This window comes from Equus quagga, chromosome 1, assembly GCF_021613505.1.
Source record: "Equus quagga isolate Etosha38 chromosome 1, UCLA_HA_Equagga_1.0, whole genome shotgun sequence".
NCBI lineage: Eukaryota > Metazoa > Chordata > Mammalia > Perissodactyla > Equidae > Equus > Equus quagga.
In genome coordinates, this window is record NC_060267.1 from 16,895,657 (window position 1) to 16,910,310 (window position 14,654).

Below are 14,654 nucleotides of genomic sequence, written 5' to 3' on the forward strand. Positions count from 1 at the left end.
ATGGTGCTGCTCATCAGGCCATGTTGAGGTGGCATCCCACATGCCACAACTAGGTCCCACAACTAAAATATACAACTATGTACTGGGGGGATTTGGGGAGAAAAAGCAGGAAAAAAAAAAAAAGATTGGAAACAGTTGTTAGCTCAGGTGCCACTCTTTTTTTTAAAAAAAAAACTCTTAGAAGAAAATATAGGGGAAAAGCATTAGGACGCTGGATTTGGCAATGACTTCTTGCATATGACCCCAAAGTACAGCAACAAAAGAAAAAACAGATACACTGAACTTCACAAAAATTAAAAACCTTTGTGCATCAAAGGACACTATCAAGAGAGGAAAGGGCAACCCACAAAGTGGGAGAAAATATTTATAAATATTTATCTCATGAAGGATTAATACTCAGAATATATAAAGAATTCTTACAACTCAACAATAAAAACCAAACAACCTAATTAAAAAAATGGACAAAAGATCTGAATAGACATTTTTCCAAAGAAGATATACAAATGGTCAATAACCACATGAAAAATATGCTCAATATCACTAATCATTAGCAAAATGCAAATTAAAACCACAATGAGATACTACTTCATACTCATTAGGATGGCTATTAAAAACAAATCAAAAAAACAGAAAATAGGGGCTGGCCCTGTGGCCGAGTGGTTAAGTTTGCGCGCTCCACTTGGGTGGCCCAGAGTTCCGTCACTTCGGATCCTGGGCGTGGACATGGCACCACTCATCAGGCCATGATGAGCCGATGTCCCACACAGCACAACTAGAAGGAACTACAACTAGAATATACAACTATCTACTGGGGGGCTTTGGGGAGGAAGAAAAAGGAAAAAAAAGATGGGCAACAGATGTTAGCTCAGGTGCCAATCTTAAAAAAAAAGAGAAAATACCAAGTGTTAGAGAAAACGGAGAAATTGGAACCCTTATGCTTCCATGGAAAACAGTATGGCAGTTCCTCAAAAAATTAAACATAGAATTACCCTAAGATTAAGCAATTCCACTTTTAGGTATATACCCCAAAAAATTGAAAACAGAGACTCAAACAGATATTTGTACACTCCTGTTCGTAGCAGCATTATTCACAATAACTAAAAGGTGGAAACAACCCAAATGTCCACGGACACATAAATGGATAAACAAGACGTGCTATATACATATAATGGAATACTATTCATCCTTAAAAAGGAAGGAAATCCTAACACATGCTATAACATAGATGAAACTTAAAGACACGCTAAGTAAAAAAAAAAAAAAAGACATGCTAAGTGAAATAAACCAGACACAAAAGGACAAATATTGTATGATTTGCGGTACCTCTAGTCAAATGCATAGAGACAAAAAGTAGAATAGTGGTTATGTTGAAGAGTTATTGTCTAATGAGCACAGAGGGTCAGTGTGGGAAGATGGAAATGGTCTGGAGATGAACAGTGGTGATGGCTGCACAACAATACCACTGAACTGCACATTTAAATTGGTTAAAATAGTAAATTTTATATTATGTATATTTTACCACAATTTTTTTTAAAAGAGAAAAAAACCCCATTTACTGTGCCCACTTCTATATGCTAGAAACTGTACTGACAATCAATTTAGCTCCCCCTTCAGGGACCTTTAAAGTCTTCTAGGAGTGGCAGACAAGCCAACAGGAAAGTACAGTATGATAAATCCAATAAAGTCAAACAGGCTTTTACAGACACACACCAGCAAGACACCTAATCTAGTTTGGAGAGATCAGGGAAGGCTCCCTGGAAAAAGTGACATCTCAGCTAAAGCCTGAAGGACAGCTAGTGGAGTGGGGGATGATAGGAATATGGATAGAGCTTCGCACGAAGAAGAAATAGCACAGACAAGAGACCCCAGACAAAGGAGATCAAGCCAGCTGGGTACCGCCAACAGATCAGTTAAGTGTACTTTAGAAAACTAACTAACAGGTAAGCAGGTGCAACAGCAGGCAGGCAAAGTCGTTATCATGGGAAGAAGTTTTGATTTTATCTGAAGGCAATAAGGAGATAGTGAAGGCTTTTAAGTAAGGAATGGTTTGATCAAAGTTACATTTTAGAAAGACTATTCTGGCTACAGAGTACAGAATGAGGAGGGCCGGGGGAGATGAGGTGGGGGAGGAGCAAGATCAGAGGGAAGAAGACCAGGCAGACGACTTGTAGCGACTCAGCGGAGAGCTGACGACGGCCGGAACCACGCAGCAGCAGCAGGGATGACGTACCCAACAGTCTTGTCGACTAACTGAACTGGGAGGTAAAGTAGAAGGAAATCAAGAAAGAGGCCCAGATTTTTGTCATGGGCAAATAGACGGAAGGTAGTAACCTTCCCTGAGACAGGGGATAAGATGTGACGCACAGCTGTGGGTTTAAGATGGTGACTTCCCTTTTGAACAAGTCGAGTCTGAGTCGCTTTGGTGCATCCAAATGGAGCCCCTGAACAGGCAGTACATATGCAGTCCTGCAATTCAAGGAAAAGACTTAACAACAAGAGCCCAAAGAAGAGAAAAGCTTGGTACAGAACTACAGCCAGACGCTGAGGGCTGCCAGCCAGCTCTCTGCGTGTTGATATAGAGCTCATTTGGAATTAGCCAGAGGAGAGCTCTGCCCTGGGAGGAAGGTGGGCGGCTCCTATCCCAGGAGAAGAGAGAAGTGCAGCCAGATGGATAGAGTCTACACTGTCCCCACTCCCTGGGCCCCTCCTTCCTCCAGTGACAACTAGATGCTAGGCTGCCAATTTTCTACTTTGTCACGTACAGATTTCATTTTGGAAAATCATATAACAGTTCTAGAAATTGAAATAAAAACAATTTTGTCAAACCTTAATCTTACGCATTTGAAACATAAAAAATTGCAGTCTTAGGCCTCTCTTGGATAGCATCAGAATCTGGCTCTCCCTCCCACGAGATCGTGGGGCCCGTGCTCGCCCTGGTTGAATGTCAGCATTCATGCTGGCTGCCAGCGCCCTGTGCACTCTTCTCACCGGCTTCCCACCTCCTGAGGCCACTCTGAAGTTTGTTCCTCCTGAGCCTCACACCCTCCAGATTTTCCCAAAGCTGAGCTATTTGCCTCTGATTCTCAGTAACCGGTCTGTTTCTAACACTTTTGAGATAGTCACTCTTGGTTGATGCGCATCTATGTCTTCCTGCAGATACCCTTTGAAGGGTCTGTTTATAGAATATTTTCAAAGAGGCCGTATATAGATATAAATACGAGATTAACCACGATAAATAAGAAACTCTATCAGGAGGTACTTGTGAAGCACTTACACTTTGAGTACCTGAATATTTTGATCTAAAAACGCTTTGAAATGAAGTCAAAACCAATGATTATAATGATTACAAATGGATCAAAAGTTTCTCTGAGCAGATCCCATCAGCCCCAAATGAAGCTAGGTTTCCACCTTATCTATATATCCACATAACTATCAAGCCTGCTCGTCTCCCGGCTTCTCAATATAGAGCCCAATCAAGAGGCCATTGGACTCCCATCTCCCTGCCCTGCAGACACTACATGCCAAAATTTTCCTCTATTTTATTACCTACCCCCCACCACCAATTTTGTTTTTCAAATTTAACTGGCTTTCCGCGTTTCTTGTATTTCTTCCGCAAGGCGCAGGAGCCTTTTGCCTTCACATCCCACACGTTAAACCTTTTGGAGACTCTGGCTGTTGCCCCCACTCTATTGTCATTCTCTTCACTAGTCTCCTGATTCAAGTTATGATGCAAACAATTTTTCTTGCCCATCACTTTATAATTGAAAAGGGTTTCATTTTTGTGATCTGTGGTTTTCTACTTCTTTTTGCCTCAACTCCAACATGCACGTTAGATTTTACCCTCAATTTCCTATGCATTCCTTTCAGAGCAGTACTGACTCTCGTCTCCACCTATTTGGTCCCTTCCTCCATCCTCATGCAATGGTCTAGAGAGAGAGCAGATGTTCTTATTTCCCACTAGGTTGTTTCCATGTTTTCCAGAGAACTAAACTATTGACATATGTTTAACATCTAGAAAAGAAATGCCAATTAATAGGTGCTCCTACTTCTAGGGAAGACCAAAACATTTAGGAAGCCATATTTTATCTCAAGGATCTAAGACAGGCTTCTAGATATTTCTCTAGGGCCTGGAGGAGAAAGTCTCAATGTATGTGTTCTCGCACAGCATGTGTTGGGCATGGTAGGAACAGGAAAAATCCCTCCACAAGAAGGAATATGGTTGGGAGCGGAGGGAGGAAGTAGCTGTATACAAAAAAATTATAAAATTCCTAATTATAACTGAGGAAAAGAAATCGACATATCTTGTATTTCATGTTATTCTTTCCCTTTACAACTGGATAAAGTTAAGTCCACTGAATATATGATTTGGGTTAGAGATTCACTGCTTCTGACCAAAAATCCAATGGTTTTAGCTTTGCCTCTACTGTATAATGACTATGAGACCTACTAAAATGACAAAGAAAGTACAGGGGTTGATAGTGTCTAGAAATGTAGACAGTGCACAGTAAATATTAGCTCTTAATACCACCTGTGTCACCAGTTTCATTTTTTCCATTCCACTCAATCTTCATAAAAAAAATTCAAAACAATTTCTGTAAATCATTGCACAAATCCTGCAGAACAAAGATGATATCACAGTGGAAATAAATTTTGGCGGGCAGTCAGTGACACAAAACACTATGCATAAAGATTCATTTTTCAGTTGATATCAAAATATCCAAATGTGGGTATAAAAGGTAGTTAAGGGGTATCGATATATCACGAGTACAAAAGACAAATATAGGTAAGACATAGATATTCTCTACTACATTTTAGACCACACACAGCTGAAGGCATGCTTGCCAAGTTCAACTGAGGAATGAAGATGATTTCACTCGTGCGAGAGAAAGAGATGGTGGAAATGCTTGCTAGACTTATGACATCTTTCCCAAGTGAGGATGAGGGTATGGGCTATGATAAATAATGTCGATAACACCACAAGGTCATATTACTTTTGTCTGCATATACACTTTTTCACAGCATACAGAATTCAGAAGTTAAGTCACAAGATTTCACAGCTGGTCTTAACTTTGCCGTCTTCAAAAATAGGGCATTTTATTTACTATAATGAAGATTGTGAGGTTTCTGCTCTCTATGATTGGTAAGACCCTAGCCCGTATGTTTCTAGAAAGCTTCATAATTTCTAATCAAAATAATGGTTTTGGACAGCTGACATCACCTTTGCTACAGAGATTTTTTTTTTTTTAATTAAGACATCAGATCAAGATCTCTTCTACACCCCAAAAAGAGAAACAATCCTAGGTCAAGATTGAGAAACATGTTATAGTTCAGATATTATCATTGATCAGCTGTATGGTCCTTAATAAATCAGTTCACCTACCCAAGCCTTATCTTATTTATAAAAGGAGGGAGGTGAGTGAAATGATTTATAGAGCCAGCTCTGCAATTTACCAGCTAACTGACCCTGAGCAAATTATATCATCTTATGGAACCTCCATTTCTCCATTTGAGGGTTGAATGAGATGATGTGTGTGAAGTAGGTCTCAGTAAATACATGATAATCACAATACTACCAATAATAACAGTTAATATGGAGCATTTACTATGTGCTCTTGGCACAGTTCTAAGAGCTTTTATATAATTCTTTTGATCCTTCCAACAACCCTATGAGGTAGGTATTGTTATCATCCCATATTACTGATGAAAAAAATGAAGCACAGAGAGGTTAAGTAACTTGCCCAAATCACAGAGTGGGATTCAAACCCAAGTTGTATGACTCCTCGGTCTGTGTTCTGAACCATTTCACTATACTACTTCTTGTTATCAGCACTCTTTCCCCTTCTCTGTACCGCTTCTAAGATCCCTTCCAGCTCTGTAACTCCATAAAAATAAACTAGTTAGCTGCCCTGGACCCTGACAAGCTAAGTAAAGTTGGCTTCTCTGAGAGAATTACCAAGGTTCTAAATGTATGGAGGCTTAAATCAGAAAGAACGGCGTCCTGACTCAGTACCTATCATCCAATAATTATGTGTTGAATAAAGGAATGAACACAGAGGCTAAAAAGAGGTCCCGCATTATTTAATTGATCCTTACCAAACCATGGCCAAGAACTCATTCATTCAACAAGCACTTCTTGAGTGTCTACTACGTGGCAGCTACTGGAAAGCTTAGAACTTAGAAAACCTAAGTCATTATCAGTCAGTGATGATGTAGATTCCTGCACTGGATGGTAGAAAGTTGGATTAAAATTTTAAAGTTTTTTAGTTTTTAATCAGTGGAAGTCTTTTTCAAACGACATCAGGATGAAATGTCAAGACACAATAGACTTTAAAACCTCCTCTGCTCTGTCTGAAGCAGGGAGTGAGCCTGAAGTCCAGCTCCGCCTCTCTGTCATCCTGGAAGACGCTCCTGCAGTGTTGGGATGGCTCTAAAACTATTACCCAAAATAACGACTGGGTCTCTTTCAACTCCAGAATTCAATGGACAACTCTTACAACAATGGATCTGGGACTGTTTACCAATAAAGTTCATCTGATATGGACATGCAAGAACATATGAAAGTGGATATGTGCCTGTCTGCAAAGCTGGTGCAACAGCTATAAAGATTATGATCATATATATTTGCAGGTACTTTATAAACATTATCTTTAATCCTCACAACAACCTAATTAGGCAAGTACTGACAGATTCATTTTACAGGTGATGAAAGAGAGACTCAAAGAAAAAATATGAATTCCCAAGGTCACATGGGAAGCAGCCTCCCTCCAAAGCCCCCTGCTTTCCCCTGTACCCTGATGTCCCCAGTAATGCCCAAGGTCAAGCACTTGCCTACTCCAAAGAAGCTCTAACAGGGGGAAGACTTTTAATGACAACATGAGGACTGACAGCTTGCATGGAGTTCTGCTACTCAAGCAACACACACATTGCTTCACTGGGCAAAAAAGGTGACACCCAAACTGGGCCAAACTGTGGGGCATTCAAGCAGCATCGAGCACCAAAGCTTCAGGTGTAGCTAAGAGGTCTGGATGCAGCATCACAGAGGTCGCAGTGAGCTTGTACCGTTTCTCTTCGCTTGCTGAATCAATCACTAACGGATGGAAGAGCAGACCCAGTAGATGATTACTAGAAAATAACCTACTGATGAAATAGCGAAGCATCGCTCACAGTTCTATGGGGCAGTATGGGGGAAGGGAGGCGGGGTCATCCAAGCAGCGCTATGGTCCTCAGACACGGTGACTACAAGCGGAGAGACACATACAAGAAGGGCCTGAGGTACAGCTCCAACCATGGGGATGAGGAAAACATCTTCTACACAGGGTCACCGCAGATGAGGAGCAGATGACAGAATATCTGTCAAGGGCTCTCAAAGTGTTATTTAAATGTGAATATACTAAGACACAGTAGCCTGGCTATGAATTGCTAGAAAATCATAGCAGAAAACAATCCAGTGTGGTCACTCATGATTAAAAACAGCGTAGATCTTTCCTGAACGAGATTTTAGATGTGCTAGGAATCTTAGGAGATTGAGCTGACAGTGTGACAAACTCTGCAAACAGTTGCTGGAGCTACAAATTAAAGCAAACTCACATTTGTTTAGTGCTTTAACATTTACAGAGCATTTTCTTATCCTTTACCACATCTCATCCTGACCTGTGAGGTTAGAGGAGCAAATATTGCTAGATCCAGCTTCACATAAAAGGTATTTGGGGTGAGAGAGGTTAATTGACTTGCCTTGTATCAAACAGCCAGTGATACAGGGACAAAATATTAAATGGTCCCCTGTCCATTTTCTGAGGAGGGAGAATTCCTTTCCTGTTGAGACTAGCTATCTTCCTTATGCTGAACAGAACAATGGGTAAGAAGGGAAAAGGGAAAACTCCCTAAATAATAATAACAATGATGATAATAACAACGGCCATGATTTGGGAAGGTGGCTGATGCTGGAGAGTATGACCCAGGAGATGGTGTTGGTGATGCTGGGAAGTTTAGGGGCAGACAGAAAAGGAGAAAGAAAAAGAGGAGATGGAACAACTATTACATGGAGTGGCTAAAGAATACTTTTTGGGAAAATCTAGTGGCTTAATGTTCAATACATCTTGATAATCTCTTCAAGAATCTTCCAGTAAGGATCTGCACTCTTCATTAACTCTCCTGGAACTGAATTTGAATGTGTTTTGTTTCTGCTGTTTTTGTTGATGTTTTGTGTTTATGGTGCCTTAAGAGAAAAGCAGCGTAGCTTACAAAGCAGGTCGTTACATCTGAGTTACACTGGTAAGTGGCAGGACGTGGGCTGGGTCTGAGTGCTTCTGCCCTCTACCCCAGGGCTTACCTAGGATAACACACTGCCTCTAAGCACCATGGACACGACGTGGACAGGGTTTTTTCAGAAGCATCCACAACACTGTCGGCAATGCCTGTGTGAAACATCATCTACAAATATAAAGCATAGCAACACGCATCCTAATAGTGTTAATAACACTTTCATACTCCTTTCCAACTGGAATCTCACAACCACGCTCTGACAGGCTCACAGAGGTTAAGTGACTTGCTCAGCGGCACAAGGACAGCAAGTAGCAGAGCCAGGACTTACACTTAGGATGTGACTCTTCATCCAGTGTGCTTTTCCGTAGTATGATGCTTCTCATTCAGGAAAAGAATGTTATAATGGGACAAGCAGGGGTAGCCAGATTAGAAAGATATTTCTGATCTCACTTGTAATATATTAACCAAATTTAATCTTATACTTTTCCCTGAGATGTTCAAAGTTCTCCCTCTCATCTACTCGGAGAAGACGGGACTAGCAAAAGATCCTGTAGGAAAAATGAAAGCATAAGATTGTTCCTGAGTGCTATGGTGCCTTCGCTATTGCTAACCACCTCACTGATGACAAATGGACGACAACTCCTCAAAGCTGGCACAGCCCCTGCAACCTCAGGGCCAGTACAGTAATTCTGAACTGGTGCATACAATCAGGAATTGGGATGAAATTTAGGTTTGATGGCTATGGCTCCCTTCTACTCAAAAACCTTTAGACTCTCCACTGCTTTTTGATTAAAATTTCAGATCCTTAAATGAGCACTCGGGGCCCTTTTCAGCCTATTAATAGACATTCTCTGCTTGTATCTTATGCTCCTTAAAACCAGTCCTCATCCTGTACTTTTCCATTCCTCCACCTTTGGTTGTGCATTCCTTTTGCCTAGAATGCTATCTCACCCATCCTTGCTTGGGATAGCTGTTCCTATGGCCCCTGATCAAAAACAATCTCTCTCTCCCCTCAGTATTTTATAGCACTCCTAAAACACGACTTCAGAGTTTTTCATTCCTGTGGCTCATTTTCCCCACCTTATCATAAGCACCTCAAGGGCACAGATCATGCTTGTTAACCACGGCATCCTCCGAATGCCTTGCCTTGCACTGGGCTTTGCCCACCAAGAGGAACAGCAGGCCACTGGATAACCTGCCACAAATGAAAGAATGGTAGTCAGTTACTGTCTTAAGTAAGACAACGGCCACATTGGGAAGCAAATTAACTCTAATACCTCTTAAATAATGCATCCAGCAGTTTTGAGGTCTTCAATATCCAAGAGAACCAGTCAGTTACTGTCTTAAGTAAGACAACGGCCACATTGGGAAGCAAATTGACTCTAATACCTCTTAAATAATGCATCCAGCAGTTTTGAGGTCTTCAATATCCAAGAGAACCAGGGATCAAATCAACTGTACAACTAAATTTCTGTTACTCACCTTTCCATACACCCATAGTCTAAGATCTCTGTGATAAAAGTTAAGTGATGATTTGGGAATATAACATTTGTTGTCAATAAATGGAGGGTCCCTCTTGGGCTAACATTGCTTTGCCCTCACTCAGACCACTAGGTGGAAGATGGTAACCATCTGAATAGTTGGGCCCAATAGGCTGTCTTACTCTTGACATTAACAAGAGTATGATAGATCAAGGAATTCTATAAAAACTGTATTATTAAACAATGAATACTCGGGATGGCAGTTCCCTCGGGAAAGGTAGATTAGGCGAGGTGGGGGGAGGCTTCTGGGTTGCTGGTTACATAGGTGTGTTCACTGAAAATTTATCAAGTACACAGTCATGATTTCTGCATTTTTCTACAGCATGGTATATTTCGTTGTAAAGTTTTTATAAAATCAATACTGATAAAACAACTTATCTAATATTAAGAAATCATATCATTTAAAGCAAGATTTTAAAAACATTTAAAATCAGGTAAGATGAAGGAGGATTCAATCTAAAGTTTTTAAAATCGTTATTTATCTCAATCCTGGGTTTACTTTCTTCATTTCCCTACTTCCTCATTCACTACTTCTAGTAAGGCACTGGCACTTAAAACTCTGGCTTTTCATTTCTCCATTTAAAAGTTCCAGAGAGAATTCTGGAATTCTTACTACTCAACCTAATTACCTCTCTTGTACCAATGAGCAGAAAACCTAGTTTCAAGTTTCCCATCAAATGGCTCAGTTTCCAGAATGTCCCCTTTAGTTGTGACCTTTTCATTCACTCATTTGTTCAACAATTATTTACCAGTGCTATCTAGGTGCTAGACATTGTGCCAGATCCTGGGGATTGATTCAATGATGAACAAAATACCTGCATCCCCTCGGTTTGGAGCTTAAACTCCAGGAGAGAGAGATGGACTACCAGCCAATCACGGTGCGGTGACACAGCAGCATTAAGGGTTAAGGTGCTAGGGATCCCCAGAACCCAGAATTACGGGCAATGGATGTGGGGGTGGGGTGGAGGTAGGGTTTTCTATAAAAGTAATATCTAAGCTGAGAAGACAAGGAAGTTTGTTCCACAAACATGTGAAATGTGAGAAGTCCTAGGGACAAGACAAACAGAAAAGAACAAAAAATTAAAATTAAGTTTATTTCTCTGCAGTTTGACCCAGCCTGTCTCCAACCCCATGAGAATTTCTCATTAGAAGTGGTTCACTTGTTAACCATGCTGTCAGTCTTTGAAAATCATTGTCTTAACATGCTTTTACATAATACTAAATGGCATGCTCTGGCTTTAAAAATCCTCTCAGTTTTTTCCTCTAAACAAAATTCTTTAAAAACAAAAATTTTTTCAAGCAAAGAGAACAGTAAAGCACATATCAAATTAAAGTGTTTGAAAATTACAGCCAGTTAAGGTAACTATAAAATATTCTCAGGTCCAGATTGGAGAAAAAACTCTGAGGGGTTGCCAGTACTCCTTTACTGCCTTATTTTGATATCCTGTGACCTCTTTAAAAAAATAACATTTATTGACATTTGTCCTGATTATAAAAATAACACATCTTTCATTGTAGAAAACCCGAGATATAAAAAATAAAAACCATCTATGAGCCTAATACCCAAAGAACTTCTGTTAAATCCTTCCATGTGCTTTCATTTGCCTATAATTTTATAAAATTGGAGGTCATATTCTACATAAAACTGCTACAGACTGAATATTTGTATTCCCCCCAAATTCCTATGTCAAATTATAAAGAGAGAGTCGCTTAAAAAAGAGACCCCACAGAGCTCCCTAGCCCTTTCTGCCACATGAGGACACAGTGAAAGAGCCTTCTACGAACCAGAAGCAGGCCCTCACCAGACAGTGAATCAGTCAACGCCTTGATCTTGGACTTTGCAGCCTCCAGAACTGGGAAATAAATGTCTGTTGTTTATAAGCCACCCAATCTATGGTATTTTTGTTATAGCAATCCAAACAGACTAAGACATATATTTTGAATCCTTTTTATTACAGTTGACTTATTTTATGAAATATTTCAGGTATACAAAAACATAAAGATAGTAAGAGAACTTTACAGATACAACTGAAGCTGCCTGTGTATTCTCTTCCACAGAATTCCTCTCTACCCTCCTCGGAGGCAACCACTATTCTGAATTAGGTGTTTCTCAAACTCTTGCATGTTTTTATATTATTACCACATAAACAGTGCATCCACACATAATATAAAGATTGTTTTGCATGTTCTGAAACTTTGTATATATGCAAAATATCGATCATATCCTGAAGCTTGCATTTCCCCCCCGCCCCTTATGGTTGATATTTATTCTTTTTGACACATTTTCCTGTAATTCATGCATCTTCACGGCTTCACAGCAGTAGTTCACTGTTTGGCTATACCACAATTTACCCACTCTCCTGTCAATGAACCTTTGTTTCCAACAATTGTGTGCTATTATATCAACAATGCAACCAGAACACACTCTTGTCCAGGTCACTATGTGCTCATGGGAGAGAGTTTCTCTTGGGTACATCTACACCTAGGAGTTCAATTACTGGGTTCTAGAGCATAAGCATTTTCCATTTCTACACTTGAATCTTAAACGTTTTAAATAATAAAAATGAATAGTTCTTAAGTAAAATTACACAGGGACATCTCCAACCAAGTACCCCTTCTCTAGTTTGGGCCACAGTACCATAATTAAACAAAATCAAATGAATAAGTAAATGTGGGAGGCTAAGACACAATGACCAGCAACCAGGATCTATACAGAGAACCCACACACAGTTGCATGGAAATGATTGAACAGCAATTACACCTGACTGTCTTCAGTTTAGTATCTATAAAAGAAATGCTGGGCATCCTCAACCCTTACACAGCAAGAGAACCCTCTTCAGACTACATTCAGTAGGAGAGAGAGAGCACAAAGGAGAGAAAGACATATTCTGGGTAATAAAGTGAATTGGTGGCAGGAATTTTGCAAAGCATATTGGTGAAAGCAAACCTCCTCAGCCAAACAGTTGATGAAGATTCTTATTGAAAGTCTAAACTGTGAGCAAACAGAGTCTAAGAAATTGATTATTTTTTAAATGGTCCTTCCAGTGCAAAACTATGAGGGAGATAGTTCAGAAAATAATAAAGAACCTTGAAAATGATAGAAGAGGATATAGACACAGATGATTTCTGTGGGCCTCTTCCTTTACAGTATTTCTAATTGTTATGTGTGTGCACATAGAAGTGTAGAGTACATGTGTTGTAGTTTGAAAAAGCTCCTAGGGACTCTAATCCACCACTTCCCCCGCAACTTCCCTTCCATCAGCACCCTCTCGCACAGCCTTGGAAAACACTGCTGTAGGTTCTCTATATAGACGATCGATGCCACACATAACATGGAGTTTTCCAAACTACTTCCATATGTATTATCACATATCGATTCTCAAAATACCCTGGAGGAGGCAGCTGTTGCTATTATTCTCCTTTTACAGATGAGAAATATAAAGCTCAGAGAGGTAAAGCAATTTGCCCAAGGTCACAGTGAGGGCTGGGGAGGGGAGCTGTGAAACGCACCTGAGGAAACAGAGATGAGTGATGACAGGTCACAGAAGGCAGACCTCCTACAGGAGGCTAGGCACTCTGCAATGTGCTTTGGACAAAAGGTTTGTTCAAAAGAGTAGTGCAGGGGGTGGACAGGTGCCTCTGGGCTTCAAATGCACACATAATGATTTCTTACGTTCAAAAACAGAAAGACCTAAAGCAAACATGAATTATTCCCTATACTTTTCTGTACGCTTAAAATATTTCATATTAAAAATAGAAGAATTCTGTGGGCAAAGTTTAGAGATGCCACCATGTTGAGGTTAGGCAAAAACCAAACAGTACCTGAGGCCTAGGTAGGAAAGATTTTACTTCTTTGGGGATCAGAAGAGGTGAAAGGTCTAATTCTGTTGAGGACTGAGGTTAGACAGGCAGACATCAGCAGGGGAAGAGAGAGTTGTGCCATCACTAAACCCAGACAGGAACTAGGGAGGCCCCAAAGAAACCCACAACACTTTACTCTGGGTCAAGCTGATTTCAGTAACCTGAGACCACACACCCAGGACTAACTTATTCTGTAAATCATTCTGAAATAATTCCCCTACTTAGCAGAAAAATTGTTTGTGCTTTTTAAAATAGCTGAATGTACCCAAGCACAATGCAGCGAGTACCGTGGGAAAGAGGCATTACAGGTTTGAAAAGAACAAAGACTAGGAATGCCAACGTTTATTTTTGGAGGAGAAATTCCTCTTTATCTTACAAGTGGAGGTTATGTCAAGTTACTTGGGCAAGTGGTGGTAACAAAACCCGGCCAGCCAAGGAGTCATGGGTTTGGGGACCATATTTCCCCAGAATCTCTCTGGGAAAATCTTTATTTTTTCTTTTACTTTTTATTGAGATTATGATAGCTTACAACCTTGTGAAATGTCAGTTGTACATTACTGTTTGTCAGTCATGTTGTAGGTGCACCCCTTCACCCTTTGTGCCCACCCCCACGCCCCCTTCCCCCTGGTAACCACTGGGAAAACCATTTTTTAAAAACTCTTCTGGGGGCTGGCCCCGTGGCCGAGTGGTTAAGTTCGCGCGCTCCGCTGCAGGCGGCCCAGTGTTTCGTTAGTTCGAATCCTGGGCGCAGACATGGCACTGCTCATCAGACCACGCTGAGGCAGCGTCCCACATGCCACAACTAGAAGAACCCACAACGAAGAACACACAATGATGTACCTGGGGGCTTTGGGGAGAAAAAGGAAAAAATAAAATCTTAAAAAAAAAAAAAAAAAAAAAAACTCTTCTGGGGGCCATCCCAGTGGCACAGTGGTTAAGTTCATGCACTCTGCTTCGGCGGCCTGGGGTTCTCGGGTTTGGATCCCAGGC